Source organism: Hetaerina americana, unplaced genomic scaffold (genome assembly GCF_022747635.1).
Source record: "Hetaerina americana unplaced genomic scaffold, ioHetAmer1.1.p SCAF_11, whole genome shotgun sequence".
Taxonomy (NCBI): Eukaryota; Metazoa; Arthropoda; class Insecta; order Odonata; family Calopterygidae; genus Hetaerina; species Hetaerina americana.
Window position 1 is genome coordinate 16,340,176 of NW_027286181.1, and position 16,725 is coordinate 16,356,900.

At 38.2% G+C, this 16,725-nt stretch overlaps 1 non-coding gene across 1 annotated transcript; it reads right to left on the reverse strand.

The window, feature by feature from the left end:
• Positions 1-5,240: 5,240 nt before the first annotated feature.
• TRNAD-GUC (transfer RNA aspartic acid (anticodon GUC)) lies at positions 5,241-5,312 on the reverse strand. The gene has a single exon. It is a non-coding gene; the product is annotated as a tRNA-Asp (tRNA).
• Between the last annotated feature and the right edge of the window lie 11,413 nt (positions 5,313-16,725).

Below are 16,725 nucleotides of genomic sequence, written 5' to 3' on the forward strand. Positions count from 1 at the left end.
AGCGGAATGATGCCGTACTTATTGAACTGCGCCAACTCAAATACAAGCTAATATATCCTGAGCTTAAAAACTTCAGAGCGCAACTGTTCAAAACGCTGATGGGGAGGTAAGAGTAAACAATTACACTGGCGTTCCCTGGCGTTCTTAAAAGTTCAAGTTTTAAGATTAGAGCTCCTGCTGTAGTTATGATCAACTCGTTACCGCGCGCCGTATATATTGTGGGCGTTTTGAGAGTGCAATGACCAGTGTCGCCAATATATTCGGGATGACCTTGGCCCTCAAGCAAAAGCGCCCCCGCGACCAAATAAAGAGAGATCAGACGAATTCGAGGGACAGGATCGCCTACGATTGCGTTGGAAATCGCTCCTCCCATCTCAGCAAACACTTCGCGGGAGAATGAGTTAAGTTTTTTCGTGACTGAAAATAACACCCAGGGGAAACAGTTTGAAAATAAAAAAAAGCAGAACACAGTTTTGAATAAGTAATTAATCATGCCTCGATGAGTTTGACGTTTCCGAACAAGGTGACCCTTCTAAAATGTCGAAATTTTATGGATAGGCCTTGTAGATTATAGATTTCCTATCAACATTACGTGTTCCCCGCTTTTGCTTTACGTGTTTCGACGAAATTGCCATACTGCACGGTGTTTTCTGTGAATCCTAATCAACACTTTTAAAATTATTAAGTCAGGACTAAAATTTGAAAATCAAAATTCTGAAATACTATTATAAATATTTAATGCCATTTAACGTGGATAAAACCTGGAGAGGTGAAGAATTCTTTGCTGTTACGCCTTTGATAGCCGGCATCCGAAATCCGTCTCGTTGTAGGGCGGATTTATTCTCCAAATCATTGAGGCAATTCAATCTTTTCAATTCAATAATAAATGGTAATTTAGCACCAAAAGGATTCGATTAAAGGCATTTGAATGGATGTAAATGGAGATTGATATCACAATGTCCCAAAGAGGTTTCAATGCTACGATGTTATATTCGCTTCCATCCAATTATTCGATACAAGCAGTTGATTCGTGCTCCTAACCGCTGGAATGAAAATTTGGGAGGGGCTTTCTACCTTGAAAATCATTTTACACCAACTGCAAGCTTTGGATAAGATACATTTTGCAAAGCCAGTGTACTTTGACGAAGTGCAAGCGAGAGTAAAAAAAGTAACTAATGACAGCTATTACGCGTAGGTATTGTAAATGTAGGCGTACGGATTATTATATCGAGATTGAAAGTAATTAATATAAATTTGTCTAAAAAAAGTAATTGTCAGTAGCATATATTGAAGCTAATGATAGAAAAAAGTTTAATCGTGATCATTATAAGGTGCATACAAATTTTCATTTAGTAGTCCGAAAACAGTACTTCGACCTTTACATCGGACTTTGAACATTGATATAACAATTTGACAATTACATACACCCAAGCCGTAATGGAAGAAAAATTGGAGTTGGATTCCCCTAGGCGGGAATCGAACCCGCGAGCTCTGGATTGGCAGACGAGGACGTTACCCCGCCGCCACTGGGGCCGGAAAAGAGTTTACAAAATTTAAATTGTTATTACGATTTTTTAACGCATAATGAAAGTAAATTTTAAGAAAATGATTAGAAATCATAAACTCTAAAAAGAACACGTCATCTTTCATTCATGTTCGTATAATTTTATTCAAGAAATGGAATTGAAAAAAAATCAGAAAGAATGGTTATTACTGGGCGGATATTGAGTCTCTTACCTGTAAAAGCGACTCCTAAGTCACAAAAATTTACCTACCCATTACGTCACCATCACTCCTCGCTAAGCATCCAGCTCCATCGAAACACTTCCCTGAGCGGGACCGGAATGGACGCTTCGAGATATTTTATTGGGCATTTCCTCAACTCGAGAACTACTGCGGGGATTTCCCCAACCGGCCTCAGACATGACCCATTGGCAAGTCCGGATATCTGCCAGAGGTCGCAAACCGACCCCTCGTCTGGACCGGGCTCGTTATGAAAAGTTATGTTGGATAATGATGACCTTTTTCCGTTATGGGGTTTACCAGGCACTTCGGTCTACGGTACTTTAAACGTGACTTTCCCAACATCTCAGAAAATGTACCTACATCACTTTATCTATTCGTATGTGCACCTCAAATCGGTAGGAATTTGCAGCTCATTCTTTCTTTCTACATTCCATTTTACCATATACGAGGGTCATCCGGAAAGTAGTACCCGTTCGTGCCGCATGAAGTGCTGACGACGCGAGTAGCCGCTGGACGAGGTCAGATAGCTTCAGTGGCTTGTCTGCCTTCTCTGAGCCAAGTTGCGTGACGCTAGCATTGCCTGTGTTGTTTCTGTGATTGTTTACAATGTTTAAAAAAATTGAGAACGCCGCCAGTTGTGAAGTGAGGGCAGTGATTAAATTCCTCAATGCAAGAAACGTTCGCCCATGTGATATTCATCGCCAATTAAAGGAGGTGTATGGAGACAATGTAATGGACGAGTCATCTGTTCGGCGGTGGTGTCGCAACTTCAACATGGGGAGGGGGAACACACACGACGATGAGCGTTCGGAGAGACCGTCTGTCATTACAGACCAACTGGTGAGCTCAGTTGACGAATTCGTGAGGAACGATCGGCGCGTCACAATTGATGACATCTGTGAGCATTTTCCCAATGTTTCTCGAACAATTGTTCATGAAATTGTTAAACACCATCTGCATTATGCAAAAATTTGTGCAAGATGGGTCCCTCGCGTATCTCAATGAGCTGGCGGCGAAGGACTATGCAGCAGGAATACAGAAACTTGTCACACGTTATGACAAATGCCTTAATTTGCTTGGAGATTATGTTGAGAAGTAGTTTAAAGTATCCTCTTTCAAATAAAATTTTTTATGTTTGTTAATATTTACTTTTGTGTCTTTATTTCACGAACGGGTACTACTTTCCGGATGACCCTCGTATATATACGTATCATTCGGTTAATGATATGCTTTTTCCCTTGGAACAAACTAGGAGGGGTAATTGTGGACAGTGTATATGAAATTATAAAAGATTAATGTTAATACCTACGTTGTCCTGATTACTGCTCGACTCCTGCCTATATAATATTTCACACATCAGACATGCCAATTGAGTCTAATTTTAATTATTAATGATTACGAATATAGGAATAAGCTAAACGGATCGTATTACATCGTCATTCTCGGATATTTTTCAAATTACTCCTGGTGCTTTGGATAAACTAAAGAAGATACAATATGACTCCTAACGCTAGCTTGGCTTATTTTGAAAATTCAGTCATGTTTATCACAGCTTTGCTCATTAATCAGCGAAAAAGTACAAAATATGAGCCTATTTTTTACTGAACTTGGTTTCGTATAGAGCTAAAGGGAGATTATGTTGAAAAATAAATACATCTTTTTCCAAAATATTCGTGTTTTCTTTGTTGGACCGGGTACTTCTGGGATCACCCTGATATGTGTGATTCCGGCACATGTCACGCGGAAGTTGTTATGCATTCAATTTATTTTCTTTTATAATTCGGCAAAAAGAAGCGTTCACACGGTAACCAAACATAGTTACATAAATTCAGTGAGGTGTAATGTTAATAGAAGTTTATTTAACATGATAATCTGAGCAAACATAAAAATAAAACGTAGTTATTTGAATAACTAATATTTCCGCATGTGAGAAAATTATTGAAGATTCAGCATTATTTTAACCACTACGGAGATACTTTGCATGGCATTGCTGTAGACATTTTCCAATGGAAGATGGACTGTGTTTCAATCGTTGAATCATCGCGCGAATGAGGAATGGATTCAATGCAAACCTAGGGAGTTCTAATTAAAGCCGTTGTCTGCGACGACTGATCAAGTCAAAGTGAAAAAACGCCTCAAGATATTAATTATAGACCACTGTGATTACTATTTTCAGCCGCCGAACTATGTTCAGCGATCAAAATCGCGACTAAAGCTCCACATTAACTTTTACACCGCAACTAATGTCATTTGTTTCGCACACTGCTCGTCATAATATATTCCTAGGAGGTGATATTGCTAGCTAGAAAAGGGAGTTTAGAGTATATTGTTCATGGGATTGGAATTGGGAGTAGAATATGGAGTGAGAGCATAGACCTGAATATACTTAAGAATTAGGGATGGGCGACTGGGCGTGATTTTGGAATGACTCAGAAATGAAATTCCCACGCCGAAACGGAAACAATTACCCACATTGGAATCAATGATGCCCTTGAGCAGTGGTCCGGAACCTCGGCATTTGAACTGGGAATGTTAGTAAATGCAAACATCCGGCAAATACATGCACGTGGAGACGTATCGTAAAAATAATATAACTGAATGCTTTTTGCGAACATACTATTTTTAAGGTAGGGTTGAGGTTTTATGTTACGCTTTCCCTTAAACAACTTACTAGGAAGAAGAGATAACTGGAGAGACGCAAAACGGAAAGTAAATTTATGCAAACAATTATCAGAATGCCAGTATAAGAATTAGGAGACGTTTCAATAAGCAAGTTATCATACCAAAATAATATAAATTAATCATATTCATTACACTAAGTATTGCGCACTAAACTGATGTGAAACAAAGTTGAATAGATGAAATCTACATCTACATCTACTTAATACCCCGCAAGCCGCCGCAAGGGCGTGTGGCGGGGGGTGCTATACCACCCATAATTTAGAAAAGAAAAAGAAAAAAAAACCGCATGCAAATAACGACAAAATCATATATAAAAAAAACATGGCATACATTCATGCATGAACACTTACACCCCACACACATGCAAACACTCTAACTACCAACTAACATACACATGCACCTGAAAGTATACCTAACATCTCTATAGTGTTTAATTTTGTTCAGACTTGTAAATTCAACGTTTTTAATATTTCTAAAGTGACTTCGGTTTCTTGCTATTATGATTACTGATTGTTCGGGGAAAGAATGAGTATTTGTACCTATCTGTCTTGGAATCTATCTCCCTTAGTTTATCTTTGTGGTCTGATCTACCTAAGTAGTGTGGGGCCATTATAATTCCTTCAGTGTCATATTTAAACTCGTTTGTTCTGAACCTTTCTAAAAGTCTAAGCCTCGCTTGTTCTCTCCGCACTTCAAGTCGTTCCCAGCCTAAATCCCCTAAGAGACCTGTCACACTTGTGTTTTTATCATAACAATTTTTAACGAATCTAGCGGATTTTCTCTGGACTTTATCTAATTCTTTTTAAAATATTCTCCCCGGAGGGGAATCGAACCCCGGTCTCCCGCGTGACAGGCGGGGATACTGACCACTATACTACCAAGGACTTAAAGGAAATAGACAGTCCCACCTTTTAACTTTTTTTGGGATTTCCTGCCGATTAATGCATTACATTTTCAAAATAGAACGTTCCGTTCTTTCTATTGAGAACGTGGTCAACGACCGAAGAACGAAACGTGGTCTTTAAAAAAATGGCAAACATAAAACAGGAAATCCCGAAAAAAATGTACAGGTACAGCGTGAACATTTAATCAAAAATATTTACGTATCATTTAATGCTAATTCTTTTTCGTCATTATAAATTATTCATCTTACATCCCTCTATATACGGCCAAAGTATTTTTCCATTGTTCTTTACTTTGGTACATTGCGAGCAAAATAGCCCGTACTGTACCAAGCTGTAATTTTACTCGTATTTTGCGCTATTTTTATCTTATGTTCATAAGAAATTATTTGCGTCTCCCTGCGCGGTAAATCCATCTAGTTCTTCTTTCCCGTATTTACCGTCTCCAAACGGTTTTTCCTTTTCTGCGAATCTGTAGACCTCCTCGTCTCTTTTTCTTATCTCTCCATTTAATCTCCAGAACCTGCCTCCAGCATCCGGCTCCCATTCTTCTTTGTCCTCGTCTTCCATGTCTCTGATCCATAGACTCCACACGAATGTGGTCACGTGCTGTTTCTTTGCTGCCGTAGCAGTAACTTCTCCGTCGTAATCGCCTTCTCAGACAGAGCCGCTCAGTGCTGTATGAGAAAAATTCCACTCACCCTAGTTACTCTCCTCACAGTGAAATATCCCCCTCAAACTCTTCCCTTCATTATTATTTACCTCAGTTAAATAATATAGGGTTCATGCCAACTCTGAAAGGTGATACTTTTTAGTTCTGATGAAAAAAAGAACCCATATTTGACTCTCAAGGAGATATAAATATCTCTTTATTGATTATAATTAGTTTGAACTGATTCTTGAATACGTAACATGAGGATTTTTTCTAGAAATGTTCAACAATTTTTCATTTCACAGTCATGAGGGAAGACAAAGGAGAGATATTTATGAAGTCCAGAAGAATACCTATTAGCATGCTTGAGATTTATTCCAATCCCAGACTTAATATCCCCTTTTTTTCCTTTCATGATCGAAAAAAATGGACGAATTCATTGTCAAAATCCCGTTTCGTGATCATTATAAATCGAAGGCTCGAAGAAAACGGGTCTTTGAACTTCCCCTGGGTGCAATAAAGGATCCTTCCATCGCACCTGTTTCGCTTACTGTTGAAGGAGGGGTTGTGAATGGTAGGCGAAGATGAGAAATAGGATTGGAGTTTCAGTGCAACGTAAGAGATTTGGCTCGACCATCAAGTGAGGGCACGCAGGCAAAAGTTAATAATCCAACCGGATGATTCGATTTTTGATACATCACTAGGTTAGATTATGACAAAGTATTTTTCATTATTAGTTGGTAGTCGACCGTATAATGCATGCATTTGGGTGGACACAGACTGATCATTGCTACATTTCTTAGATTCGTCCAACAAGAGACAACTGACAGCCCACACTACAAAAAACCCTTCTCCGAAATCCGTATACATCTCTTTTCATTCCGCCCAACATGCCTATCCTTTTCCTACCCCTTTCTCGTTGGCATAACATCCTCCCCCAAATCACAATCTTCAACATTCCATCCTCAGTTAAAATTATCCACATCCACCTTTTCTGCCTTCTATGGATTTCTACTAACAATCCCCTCTCCTCCCCACCATGCATAGCGCTCCATCGCTTGTTTTCCTTTCCATCCATTTCACCTTTTCCATCCTTCTCCACACTCACACCACCTACCCACCAAGCCAACAATCTATGCCTATCATCTTCCTTCATAGACCAGGTTACTCAGCCGTGCGAAACTACGTTCAATGTTAAAGTTTACACTAGTCTTGCCTTATCCTTATTCAAGGTCCCTAACAATGTTACATTGCAGTTAGAGCAATTTCTGTCAACAAATACTAGCAATATACGTTGCATTAATATAAAAGGTATCCAATTGTTATTAACTATGTTCTTGAAAGATTTTATGAAATTACGACTGAATTAATTCAAGGTATAAGCCAAGCGTCTATGCAGATAGCACGTTCTGACTATATAATTTTGTAAAAATTATTTAGTTAGATAGACTGCTGGCATATCCAGATTGAGCCTAACGACATTCAAAACTGTCAAAATCTAAAGATATTCTTTCTCTGTAGGATTATTTTCGTTTAAGCTAGACCGGAGATCATATAACATTGATTGATACTACTCGTTTCTCCTGGTATTCGCCCTTGAGAAAGATTTGAATCTTCACTTCAATCAATTCTCAGGGGACATTCACCTTCTAAAACTGCCCGTTACTCCGACTCAAAAAGGCTAACATCGGGATGCTACATCCGGGTGCGGAAAATACACAAGAGAAAATACCGGAGAGAAAAATGCATACATTTTCGGTACTCCTCTGGGAATTAGCAAAAGAATAATTTCTTCAGGGGAAATGCGACGAGGTAATGGACGATCGAAGGACAAACCTTTACAATCAGATAAAAGGGTGGTGTGTCACAACATTTCCGAATAAATGATACGTTTGCGAAAGCTGCAGCCACAACGCATTGCGCGTTCCGTTGCATTAAGTGGAAGAGGCGCGACGTATGAAATGGATAGACACGAGACGAATGGCCGAGAAAAGGAGAGACGACGGGAAATAAAAGCCCTTTATCAAATGGGCTTCGCATGCAGTTCCCAATTCGAGAGTATTACACTTTAATGCACTTAACAGAATATGTACGTAATTTATTTTTCCCAGAAGTTGAAGTCGCCTTACGGGAAAATGTTGAATCTGGGCGCAAAAAAAAAGAATCTGACAGCCTGTTGACAATGAATTTTTAAGGACAAGGGAAATGAAACTCGACAACATAAATTGAATTAATTTGGGCCACGGACAGTGAAATATGGACTGCGTTTACAACTTTTAATTTGAAACATGAAGGTTGGGTTGTGATCAATTAAGGATAGAGATGAGCTATCGTAAGAACGATAAAAAACAATATTTTTCCCCAAAGAGGTTTAAGATGTAAAATGGCCAGTGTCAAGTTTTAATGCATTGAGAATGATATTCATTCAAGGCAATCCACCAGTTAAAGGTAGGTTTTTACGGTATCAACCATCTATTATGCCCTACGTATCACGTGCACTTCATGTGAATTGCCCTACTTTCTTTATTTCTTTGTAAGTCCTGCATGATTTCCAAAAAGCCTATTTTCTTTCTTCCTTTCCACCGCTTACCTAAATCTTCCCTCACGACTTTTAGCATCCCATTTAACTTTCATTATTATCTCCATCTTATTTCTTTATCTTCTTCGAATTACCCTCAGAACCATTCCATCTTCTCAAATCATATTCAAAACCCCACCGCCATAATTCTCTCTACAAATTAATTTCCAACTTACTCTTTCCATTATTCTCCACACCCAATTTCCAAAGCTCACCCAGTGTAGACTCAACGTATATGTGGCAAATTCTGAGTAGTATTATAGAGTGAAAAATGAATTCCTAAACAAAAGATTTTAGGATTTGCACTGCGGTACTTCCACATGCCGAGGAATAATAAAAATGCAGGTCTACCAATAAATTTTATTCAACTTCTAGGATCTACGTTTCTACAAATGTTGACGGTATCTGGCGATATGATAACATTTGATATAGTAAAAAATGAATTCCTAAACAAAAGATTTTAGGATTTGTACTGTGGTACTTCTACATGCCGAGGAATAATAAAAATGCAGGTCTACCAATAAATTTTATTCAACTTCCAGGATCTACGTTTCTACAAATTTTGTCGATATCTGGCGATATGATAACATTTGTAGAAACGTATATCGAGGAAATATAATACAATTTCGTAGTGGAATTGTCTTCTTATTAAGCCTGGAGCAGAATGATTGTTGAAACACTTTATTGATAAAATCTAACGATATCAAAGAGAATAATAATGTGGAACAAAAATTGCCGGTTCGTTTAGTAAAAGAAGCCATGATTAATTTCAGAATTTAACAGGGGGCATATGTGCTGAATTCGTAACCATAGCTAATGCTACTTTGTGCCAAAGCGTTAAGGAATAAGAGTATTTGGGGATGGAAAACAAACATGTTAATACCGACCTGCTACTTGCAGCAAAGAAATTTTCTAGAGATACAGAGGATCTAAGTTTTTTTTTCGCTGAAAAGTATTGAAAGGAGATCGGAAGTGTCACGTGTATTCCCTCATCGCTGATAGAGGTATCATTGTTAGATTCGCTTTCCTTAAGATGTAAATGTTATTTTTGAAACTTGAAAACTTTCGTAAATTAATGTTAGCTAAACGTTTTTCTTTTAGTTGAACTTTGAAGATGTCACGCAATGAGGATGCTTCGTGGTTTTCCCTGTTTGATTCAATTGTGCTACGTTCGCATCCCTGAGTTAGAGGCCTGGCGCAGAAGTAGGAAAGCTTTCCTGCATACATGAATAAATTTTCAAATGAAAAGTGATTACGTGGAAGCTGTAGGTTTTTAAATTTTTATTGAAGAACTACACTACTCTCTCTCTCTCGAAATAAAAATGTCCGGATGAGGTGTTTTTCTCTATTAGCATTTTTCACAAAGCAGTGAAAAATCTAACGCTTCCCATTGGCAATGGCAAACTGGATAAATAGTCATAAACACAAGAACGCGAAAACATCCTTTTTTGTGCGTAAGAAATTTTATCTGCGAATAATGGAAAAAACGAACACTGTTTTCAGTTACGAAAAGTGTAAACTTAAGGTTCTTTAATAATTTAATTATTTTTGCTATGGTGGGGAGTTTTATATTAGGGTTGCCATTTTCTTTTTTAAGCATAATTAAAGATTGCTATCATGACACATTGCGCATGTTAAACAAATCGATGTAAATATTAAAACATGAATGAAAACTGGTATGTACTGAGAAGCCTAATGGGTTAACAGGATGGTATGGTTTATTGATTTGAATTTACAAAAATGAAAATGCGGGAATCAAATGGAAGTTTTAGATTTGGTAAGCTTCATATATCGACCTAAGGAAAAAAAGCTGAAATATATTTTAACTGCGTCATAAGCCCACGCGCAAAATAAAATTGATCGAGAAGTACAACCAATAGGGTTCCTCGGAATAATTTAGGCACTAAGCGCTTAAAGAGTACGGTGACATAAAAGCGATAAGGTGACGACGTTGCGAAATAACATGAATTGAGAGGTGAATTAAAATTGAGAAGAGACGTGGGGATTAGTTGCGCCGACACCTTATACGGAAACAAAAGTGGTCAAGCCTACGCAAACGACAAACACTTGGTTCTCACGAAAGAACTGAGAAAACAGAAAACGAAAGCATTTAGTAAAAAAACACCCTGGACTTTAATGACCGCGGCTTTAATAACGCTGGACGAGATCATCCAGTAAATGGACGCATAGCAATAACAAACGCCGCGCCGCTGGGACTACGAATGCGGATTATACCAGGCGGAGTGTGTTATCGTATTCCGTCTTCCTAGGATGACTCAGATCCATACAAATTCAAACATATTTATGTTTTATGCTTTCATCCATATGAGTTCGTTGACGCGGTAGTATATTACTAATAATAATATTGAAAGTAAGGAAAGACGAACTTTCAACTCAAGATATGTCAAAAATCAACTATTTCACATAATCAGTATCAATTGGTATGTTTTGCAAGTGAGCAGAAACAACTTTAATTTTCATAACATTACTATCGTAGACGTGGTAGTCCAGTAGGAGCGCTGAACTACTGTTTGGATGGCCCCGGTTCGATTCCCGTGGGCACCCTAAGCTTCAGCCAACCTGCGTGATTTTTTTGGGTGCCAGATCTTCTAAGAAAACCACAGGAGGAAAAGTGAAAGGAGCTGGTCTTCCTCATTACCCTCTTAATGTGTGAATTTCCACCCGCCGCTGGGCTTAGCATGAGCTCTACTCTAAACTATGAAACCAATCTTCTGGCAAACAGTGGTGGTTTTTCCAGGAGCCTATACATATATAGTATTATGTGTTATTATGGGTAGCCTACCGGTTAAGATGGTTTTCGAAGGGTAGACAAACTAACCACGATAAATATCTAGGTAAGCCTTAGTGATCAGGACATGACGCGACACTCTGTGATACATTAAACCCTTCTTCAAACCCGCATACTTTCTGCCTCTCTTTATCCCGTCCAGCTTGTCTAATCTCTTACTTCTCCTAACTTGTTTCCATAATACTCTCCCCTCGATGACAGTGTCGAAACTTTATCAGCAAGGCTACATCAACTTTTTACAACACACCATCAATTTCATCGTGTTTTATACATAACTTTAAAGCAATGTAGGTAGTATCGTTAATCACCAGCATTATACACCTACCACTGTAGCTTTTAGTAATGGTAAATCGATTTTCACTTGATAAACGCAAAGCCAATGAAAAGAGTTTATAACCTTGGAGTCTCTCAGAGTCCGAATCAACATCAAAGGAAAGAACTTTAACATTTTCCACTGTCGAGTCAGCACGTCTTGTATACAGAAGAATGAAAATTGCATCGGTCCTTTCCAGTTTCCCACCTCACGACTTCCATTACTGCCGATCAAGAATAAAATATTCACTAAATCATGAATCATTGCCTCCTGCCGAATTCCAAAGAGCCAACTCTAAGAGTGATGGCACGTGCACAACACAGTGCTTATATTTTCATTTATGCTAATTTATCAGGCGATAAATTTATATTATTAGACAGATGACATCATAAATACGGTACTGAATAAATATATAGTGTAAAAAACGAATTATGTGGTGAAAAAAGTCGGACATTTGTGTTAAAAACGTTTTTAGAAATTAAAATTGATACTTTCAGGATGAGGCTTGCAATGACAAAACCAGCAAAAATGTGTTTTTTAAGGTGTAGAAAGGAAAACTGGATTTTGGAAGATTATTATGTAATAGCAGCACATAAAATGAACTATATAAATATAAATGGAGATTTAATCCTTATAATATCTCCCCATTCTTATTAACGATTGAATGAGGTTTAATGCTCCACATGCTATGATTCTCAGCCAGCTAATGAGTATAATTGTCATTTAATTATTTTTTCTATCGACGACGAAGAAATATTTTTACTCAATGAGCATTGCACAGCTGGAATGAGTCTTCGTTACATTAGCTCAGTGTTGCCCGAATTCATGCACGCTTCACCGTCGTCTTTTTAACACCATCTGGATTGCATCACTTTACTTCTATTTACATAACATTTTTCTCGCTACCCCAATAACCTCCCTTACACAAATATAATCTAATATAATATGAGTCAACAATTACTTTTTTAATTTTCGCCCATGTGCCTCCTAAATTCACTTCGCGTTTCATCAGTAGTAGGTGGGATACATTTAATGGTCCCATAATAAAATATCAAGTCTCCCATTAAATTTCAAACCCAGTTACACTATCTTGTTCGTAAATATTAATTATTTCCATGACGAGAAAAATTATGATATGTATATCTGAGTTGCAGACTTTTTTGGCTTAGCGGTATATTTAAGAGAAAATGTTTATTGTCTTATACTCCTAGAGAAATATTAAAAGTCTGAATGGGTAAAGGAAGGTAGCTGGTATTATAACCTTGCAAGCCAATCAGTTGGCAGCTATTCCTGGATGTCTAGGAAATTTTAAACTTTATTTATAGGTTCACAACCTTAGGCAGTGGTGAGTACAATTTTTAATTTAAGCGCATCGTCCTTCCTTACAGTAACTCCACGGTGTATTTTCTAAACAATTATCATTGAACATATTATGCTTCTCAATTCTCTTGAACTTCCATTATTTTCTTTGACCACTTTTTCCAAGTGTCTGTAGGGATGCGTTGAGGAGGAGAATTTTAATGGTCTCCATGCCCATGTCGATAAAAGTATCTATCTCTAAAAGGTGAGCATAAATTCTTGCCAGTGATCTCATTTGTTGAGGGTCTCCCATATTTCTGTCCATAAAAAACTCAGCAAGGGTAACAGAGTCGGTCAAAGAAACAGGAAAAGGGCGATAAAAAAAGGTCAGCAATTACATTTCAAATTAGAGTACTAAAATTGTCCGAGAAACGATTTAATCTGAGAGACACATGAAACAATTCTGCCCCTCCATCAGTAATTTCTCTTGGGTAAATCTGCATGTACCTCAATGATATGAGCGACGATCTTTTCCACCGGGCACCTTACGCAATTGTCACCACTGATGCAAACGAGAAGTTATTCAACTCCGTTCTCATGTTTCCTTTTCCGATTCACTCGAGGAAGAAGGCCGCGAAAAATTCGGTCCGACGCACGGGGGGAGGGAGTAGTCGCCGCCGAGAGAAATTCAAAGAAGTCGCTTCGTTGTTTTCGGCGGCGGCCTCTTGATCCAGTGACCATCGCTCGTACGACATGGGAATGTCTTGCGCGGGCCGCATAACTATTAATAACGGGAAATGAAAGCGAGGGCGGCGGCACGCGATAAGAATAGCATTCGGCCCGACGGAAAAAAACCCTACTCACCTCTTACACCTTTCTCCTTTCTCCCCATCCCGTACGACGCCCTCCTCTTTTCACTTTCATTTCCACGAAGTCCGATCGAGTTCGGCCCTCCTGAGTGTCGTCCTTCCATGGCTGCGCGCAGCTCGTGTTCAAACGTGCCGAATGACGGTGTAAACTTTGCATCGAACGGAATCGGATATTTCCAATCCTATATCCCATATAAATGAGTCACTCTCACGCTCGGACTGACCACGATTCTTGCGTTGGCAACGTTCTCGCCATGCGACTGCTTATTTCCCATGTTTAGTTATCTGGATTATTCGGCACGATACACTGTAACCGTCGGAGCACCGAAAACATAAATCTACACTGACTAATAACATACGTGGACGACATCAAATTACGAAACCAAACTGGTATCATCATGTTATTCAAGTTAAAATGTGATGTTGGATTCAGCTGGGGTAACGTTTCGCCCAACTAAGATACAAGCAGACATCAGTGATCATGGAGTGCCTAAATGATTATAATCATGAGTAGAGTTAGGCTAATAGCCGTTTGAATACCAACCACAACCCTCCATTTGACTTACGCTGAACCAACACGTTGCAACATTGAATTCACATTATACACAGAGTGAAATAAGACACTTCGCTTTTCCACAAGGAATTTTTTAATTACGACCTAGGTTTCGTTACAGCGTATCATCATCAGGTAACGCTTCAGGTTACGCTGTAGCGATACAATGGTCGTAATTAAAAAATTCTATGTGGAAAAGCAAAGCGTCTTCTTTTATCAAGAAGGATTTCCACCAAGTAACGCTTGAAACTGTGTAATTTATTGTGTCATATACACAGGGGATTTATGTACGACATAAAACCTAAAATATACTCGATCATTTAGATTTTTTATAATTATTAAAGCATACAACACTTTCTAATAGTTATAAACTTATATTTTTTCGCTGAAGTTCTAAGTGAAAAAAATCATTACATTCATAAAGGTTAAAAAACATGGTTTCTTTAACCCATTACGACAATATATGAAAAAAACTTTAGTATCATAAATTTACTTTGTTAGTGAAAGGAGGTTAGTGTGCCCGATTTCAAACTCTCCAAAAGACGAATTATTTCCCGCAGTTTACATGAATTATAAATCTACGTAAACTCCATTAAGCAGAACCACAAAGCCGCCACGCTTCGCATGAGAGAACATTCGGAGAACATGGAAACAAGGAAGAATATCGGATTGGAACGTTAACTAAATAATTGATCAAGCAAGTTAAAAGGAGTGTACAGATATTATGAGTAATCGTTATAGCATATTGAGAGAAAAATAATCACCCATACCGAAATGATATTTCAACACGATTAAAACACAAAACTTTAACACAATGAGAATCACGAGCTCTAAAAACTAGCATCTTGCCAGCAAGATGGAACAAGTGATTAAGGATTGAAATTAAACAAGCCTCTAGCAAATTAAACGAACAAAAATGCTCTCGAAATGTTTATCTGAAACACCTCACCTCATCTGCCAATGTATTTATGTGCTCATTTTCTCCTTCCAGTTTATTCTATCGGGCTGTCCGTACACATTAGTGAGCACAGTATTAGTCGCTGAATGTGCACAATTCGCGGGATATAAAAATTTTATTTGATAAGAGAGTTGTGGCTAATTGGTTTTGTTTTACAATTTCGTTCGCTCCATCATCAAAGCAACGTGATAGTGTCTTTTACCTACAACCGTTGTGCGAATATAATGTTTTAATATAAATCTGGCATATTATATATTTCTATAAATCGACTAACATAAAATTCCATGAAATGCAAAATTCATTTATACTTCCTCAGAGTTTTACATATTTCATTCAGCCAAATTCTCTAACTTAGGCTTTATCAAAGACTTTCAAGGGATAAAATAAGGATATATATAATTTATTCCTGGTTGGCTGCTGCAATCCGTAAAAGTATGACCGACTGTAAATTTTGGCGAGGGTATAAATTATGGTAACATGTTGCTGGATTTTTTTCAGAAATCCTTCGATGGTAATGCAAAATTTCGTAATTTCTGCGAGTCCACCCGAAAAGAAGGAATCACAGCTAATTTCCTATCCTTGGAGTGGTTATTGCCAATTTTTTGATCTTAAAGAATGACATATCCGAAAAATTCGAGGCAAGATATGTCTTTGATTGTTTGACATTCTCATGCAGTTACAACATGCTCAATTTACTTTCAGTAAAAAACATCTTTAACTAAATATATATATAAATGTATATATACATACATACATACACACACACACACACATATATATATATATTCACATGGAAATAGATGTAAGGAGAAGGGATGGGAACTCATATAAAGAACGAGCGCAGGAGAGACATGTATGTAATATATATATATATATATATATATATATATATATAAAAACACAGATGTAGATTTTTAGAATATAGAGACACAAAGAAAGGACACTCACAATTTGTTATTTTACGTTTCGACAGCACGGCTGTCGTCTTCAGAATGGCGTTCTCGGGGAAGAGCGGAGAGGGTGTGCGGGGGAGAGGTGGGGGAAGGAGAGGTAAAGGGACCAATAGGAAATGAACAAGGGGGTGGGGGGATATGTAGGCAGCCAATTGATGCATTCAGTGGGCTTGGTTCAGCCCGGGCGGTTTGAATGATTGGGCCACCCAGATATGCGCCATCTCGCGGGTTCTCACCTCTATTATACTCGCAGATTTGGGAAGGATTTCAATCACCGAAACAGAGAAGCAGTCGTCAAAAGATTGGTTGTGGGAAGCGGTGTGAGTAGGGATGGGATAATTAAGAAAGGTGGGGGATTTGGTGGAATAACGGTGGTTATTCATGCGGAGGGAAAGTGCGGTCGTGCATTCG